Source organism: Emys orbicularis, chromosome 2 (genome assembly GCF_028017835.1).
Source record: "Emys orbicularis isolate rEmyOrb1 chromosome 2, rEmyOrb1.hap1, whole genome shotgun sequence".
Classification (NCBI taxonomy): Eukaryota; Metazoa; Chordata; order Testudines; family Emydidae; genus Emys; species Emys orbicularis.
The window spans coordinates 94,942,314-94,948,313 of record NC_088684.1 but is presented as its reverse complement, the minus strand read 5'-3'; positions in this window follow the sequence as shown (position 1 = coordinate 94,948,313).

Here is a 6,000-nt window from a genome sequence, read left to right as displayed (position 1 = left end):
CGGCTAGGTCTATATACCATTGCAGCACACACTGTCAAACACACTCAGAGCTGGATCTGCCTGGCTGCTCAACTGCTTGAAGTCTGATGAATAAATAACATGGAACTTCATTTTCCCTTTGCAAAGCACAAGATGCCATTAATATCTATATTGACAAATATAAGAAGAGCTATTGTTTTAAATGCAGGACTCAATATAATTCTGACACAGTAACATCAGATTCTTGAAAAACTATTAGGAAAGGCTAGTCAGAAGAAAAGCAAAAGTCTAACAACAGAGTTCACCGTGTTAAAAAAACAAACAAACTACTGACATTAAATAATAAACAAGTAAAAAGCATCTACCCATCCTATGCAATAAAAGTGCAACTACATTTCCCATCAAAAGAAGGCTATTTGCGACTATAAGATGATCAGGTACTGTGGTGGTGAGGGACATATAAGTAGTTACATATAAACCTACAAGGTCAGTAGACTGTTAAAGAATATATGGAGGGAGAACATTAGACAGGGCAAATAGCGGAGTCCATAGATACAACATGGAAAAGCTTTGACCTGGTGCAAAAAACATGAAGAGCATATAGTATGGTGCACTTAGTAAACACCTTTGTCATTCACTGAACCCCCATTTTTTCTCAGAGCAACTTCACTAAAAACACAGGTTCATTCTATTTGGAGCTGCAGTTTTCACCTTTGCAATGCAATGAAAGAATTAGGAGCTGTCACTCTACTTGAGTATCCACAGATTTTGCTATAACTGAGTTCACTTTGAATTCTTTTCTTAATCCAAACCCATTGAGTGAAAATGTGTTATCAACACCAGACTTCTAGCTGTGTGCAATTTACTGCCTTGTATTTGTAAGTGTGGACTACTACTGAAGTTGAGATGTGGACAATTGGTACTCTAGTCCAATGAATGAAATTTCACCTATTCCTCAACTCAAAGTCTCACTCTCCATCCTTTAAAACATACAGAAGCTGTATGAGATAATGCTTAGCCCTTACTGTAAATAGCATTTTAAAAGTTCTGTAAACTTTAATTAATTAGTGTTTACCACCTTACTCTTAAATGTAGGTATTAGAATTTTACAGAGGTGGAAATTAAAGGATGGAGATCAAATGACTTGACTTTGGCAACAAAGCTAATCAGGACTAGAACTCAAGAGCACCCAGCAGCCTTGCCTGTTCTTTAACCATGCCCTTCTCTACAGGCAAAGATAGGAATGCCGTACAGAACCAGAAAAAGAGCCTCTAGATCAACATTATTCCATTACATGCAGGCGATCAGACAAGAGGATCATAATGGTTCCTTCTGGCTGTAAAAATCTATGAATACTGGAAGGAATTATATGGGAGAAAAAAACAGGAGAGAGCAGATATTACTACCTGAGTTAAAGGAATTGCAGCAGTGCAACAGAAAGTAAAGTTTGACCCATTGTGTATGGTATTTGTGTGTCAAGGCTTCTCAAACAGGAAAGCTGTTTTGGTAACTTAATGGGCAATAATTTTTTTAAGGGCTGGAACTGAGTGATCTTATATATTAATTATATCTAAAATGATTCTAGCTAAGGGGAAATAAATGCTCATGCTATTAACTAGCAGAAGCCATCTGGCTACCTTCAAGACTGCTGGTAGAATCTGAGCCCAAGGCAAAGGATATTTTTTTAGACAGATTTGTGGGACAGGCGATTAAGTTTGCTTCTTGCATTGTAGTTCATATATTCAGACAGAGAGAGCATATAAACCCTGAGTTCTTAAGTGCCTACTATTTCTATAATATCCAACAATTCTTTGCTATGCAAAAATGATAACAGTTAGATCAAGACTTGAAACCATCCAAAATTTACCTGAATTCATTAATTATTAGAAACTTAACACTTAGAGCAGGGTCATCAAAAGTTCACAAACAGGGCCAAATTTTAGAGTGAAGCTGAGCATATTTTGCATGGTTTTACCGTGAAACCATTCATTTGCAATCCACTGAAAAGCCTAGTGAAAGTGCATAGTTTGACTGAGTTTTGAGTTCATTTCAAGTTGAAATTCAAAGGGAGGAATGGAAATAGTAAGGAGACAGAAGGCGTGGGTCTATCTGGTTCAAAACCAAAGGAAAAATATTTTTGCAACGCCCCTGAGAAACAAATCCATTGGCCTTTGCATAGCTCTGCTAATAATTTAAAGGTAGGCATACTAGAAAAATGTTCATACATCCCCTTCTGAGAGGTGGCTACAATGCACAAATACCCTATTTCTCTCCTCTCTGAGTACCTTGAAGTAGTAGCCAGTGCCCTTCACTCACCTTCTACACTCTCAAAAATGTATTTATTTTTTAATGCCAGGTTTTGGTTGCCCTATCTAGAAACGATTTTGCAATCTCCCCTTCCCCCCTTTTAGTTCATAAACTAATCATTGAGCAGGGACACATTCCAGGCAACAGGCCAGCACCAATTGACATTACAGCTTTCAGAAACTTCCTCTTTGGGCTCCCAGATGCCTCCTTTTTATCCTCCATGCTTCCTCATCAAAAAAGCTAATTATCCAATTTCCAACACATGTTCTAAACCCCTAATACCTGAACCTGGTACACCAAATCCCCAGTGCACACTTAACCGCATCATTTACAAAATAAGAGCAATGGGGGGGGGGGGGGGGAAACCTATCCTTTAAACTCTATTTTCAGATCCCTAAATTGCTACATGACATAGCCTGCAAAACTGATACTAGAGAAAGATGAGATTTTTCAATCTGCTGTAGTTTCTAGAGCTTGTGAGCAGACAAGTGCCCAGCAAAGCTCAAGAGAAAAAAAAAAGTATTCCTAGAAAATCATTGCAGTGAAACCTCAATGACCAATACTGAATAACAACACAAAAGATCAGGAAAAAATAAAACATATATATTAGAAGTGGTGTTAAAAATCAAATAAAGTCATATTGGAGATATTTTAAAATTCTGGGATATTTTAAAGTGGTTGCTTTGGCCATGAGGTTACTTATTGCTAGTGCAGGCTTGCTAAGCCTAATATTGACCAAGAAAGAAACACAAAGCAATAACATAACTGCAGCATAGAAGACTATGAGTTCCTTGACCAGCAAATAGGCCCATTAAATTGATTTTAATTTGTTCACCTTCTGCATTTATATGGGTATATTATTCTGAAGTTATCATAAAATTCCAGGGTGGGAAGGGTCCTCAGGAGGTCATGTAGTCCAACCCCCTGCTCAAAGCAGGACCAATCTGCAGACAGATTTTTGCCCCAGAACCCTAAATGACCCCCTCAAGAATCAAACTCATAATCCCGGGTTTAGCAGGCCAATGCTCAAACCACTGAGCTATCCCTCCCCCCAATATGCCACAGAAAGACTACTGAAAATATTGGTCCCGCTCCTGTGTTCTGCTGGGGCTTCTTTGCATGGTGAGAGCATCCCAGGATCGCCCTGGAGTGGAGAGAAGATGGGCCATAGAGTTTTTGAATTTTAATGCAGTATGTTTATAAGGGAGATAAGGGAGTGGAATCTCTATAGTAGAACAAGCGTTCAGAAAGAATCTGCATCATTATAATGTGCCTATGAAAAGCATAGATTTTTTTATCTGCAGGGTTTTTTTGCAAAATTATGAACATTAATAATTCTGGCTATGTTTGCAACTTTTTATTTGCTGACAATGGAAAATAGTTTTGTCATCTATTTAAGTAGTGAATGTTCATGGCTTTATGAGAGAACTCTAGAGCCAGTGCTTACTGAGAATTACTTTACAAGCAGCTTCCACTAAGTAGGTGATTATATAGATCCTTTCATGCTCCTGTGTTAGGTTAAATGCTGATTATTGTGTTTCTTTTCTTTTCTTTCTTTCTTGCTTTTTTTTTAACTTAAGGTGATTTATATGGGTTCAAGTCTGAGCACGTAAAGCATAGATGTGCTACAGTAGGGTCTATATTTTATAGCATAGAGCTTATTGGTGGGAAAATCCTGATATCCAGGATTAGCTTCACATTGTGATTAACTTTTCAGTTGCAGCTAGATGGGATACTTAATTCCGGGGCTTAATAAGTTTATGTCTGTTATCAGCAGAACACTTCAGTTGGCAATATACTCCTTTAACATAAACCATCTCTTTAGTCTGTATTCTCTTCTTTATTCTTTCTTTTCTTTTCTTTTGGTTTCCTACTACACATTTCTGCAAATAATTCTTAAACATTGACTTGCAAAATAGACATAGGCAAAGCTTGCAAACTTGGAGATTTCATGAGTATCTTCAAATAGATTTTTATGGTTTCAAAGCTAGTAAAAGTTTGCAACATTTTCTTCCCTCTAATTTAAACTTTTGTTATTCAACTATGATTCCCCCCCCCCCCCTTGGCAGCAGAATCATTTCTGGGGCAGAAGCACAAACATGAGATCTTCTGTGTGTTAGTCTTGACTTCTGTTCCAGATGTGGGATTTGAGAAACTTCACTTCATCACTCACAAAGTAGACAATTCTCTCTCTTGCTTAATAAAATCTAGCGGCCAGAATTTCCTCTCACTTATATTGGTTTTACAATAAGCTTTCATGGAGTTACTCTCAATATTCACTGGTATAATGGGCAATTCAATCTGATAGAGTCCAGGATCAGTGGAGACCATCAACACCTCTCTCAGAGAGCCTAGGGTGCAAATGCTAGAAATTTGCTCAGGAATATCAATAATACCATTCTAGATTAATCCAGTGGTCCTTTTAAACCAGTGCCTTCCTCTGATGGTGGCTAGACATAGATGGCTCACCGGAAGCTCTAAGAAACCTGGCACTCACCTATTATGGAGTGACACACTCAACACAGAGGAAAGATTTCTTGAAGCCCAGTTCATTTGGAGGTTGGACGCATCTACAATTTCATTTTTATAATCCTATCTAATGAAACTAAAGTTCTCCTTATCTATCTACATGTTTAATCCTATTTAGGTCATGCAAACACTCACTATCATGAGTGCTGTTTACCCTCGTGAGTAAGCCCATTTTCTTCAGTGAAAGGTGAAGTTGATCAGCATCTTTGAAAATCGGACTACAAATTTAGGTATTAAAATATATATAGAAAGAGGCCTGATTTTAGGCATCCAAATGTGAAAATATTAGCTTTATCTCTCTGTGTCTCCGTTTTCCCATCTTTAAAGTGGTAACAATGAGGTTTTTCTACCTTTTCAAAGTGCTTTGGAATTTATGGCTGAAAAAGTCTTATGTCTTATATCAGCCAATGATGTGGACTTTGGATCTGCTGGCCCAGTCCTCTTTGATGTGCCATGCTGTGTCACAAAAATTCTTGGGCTATAGTTCTCAGAGCTCTTCCTGATGGGATGCAAAATGAAATATTCTGAGAATCCAGCAACTGAGTTTAGGTTTCATGAATGAATCTAGCAAATTGCAGAATGAAGAATATTAGAGAACTATTGGCAAATTGCCACATGGAATGCATGTTCTATGTATAAGATCATAACTATATGTAAATGTGAAGCACCAGCTCATTAGCTGGAGTAAATTCATGCAACTGTCAGAAGGTCAAGTCAATGGAGCCATGCCAATTTACACTAGCTGCAGATCTAACCCATAATTTCAAAATGTTTATTAAAAGGTAGATTAAATTTAAATTCAATTGGGATTTTGAGATAGGAAATCCATGAATTATCAAATCTTATGGCTTTGACTGGACGTACAGAGCAGGAAGCCTCAGATATTTGGCTTAATAATATTGTGATCAAATTTGCTCCAAGGTTTAACTGTGCAGCATTTCATGAAATCATTTAGAGGATAAAGTGAAATATCTTGATTTCTATGAGATTATGTGTAGTATAAAAATGAATGAAATGTATTTCATGAAGTAACACTTAGGGCCATAGGATGTCCACTGTGAATGCTATTCAAGGGAAGAATTTAACCTTTATTGTATCACAGCATATGGTGAATTTACAGCTAGTTTGGAATGGATAGCTATGCTCCCATAACATTTCATGAGTTAATCTTCCACATTGCAATAA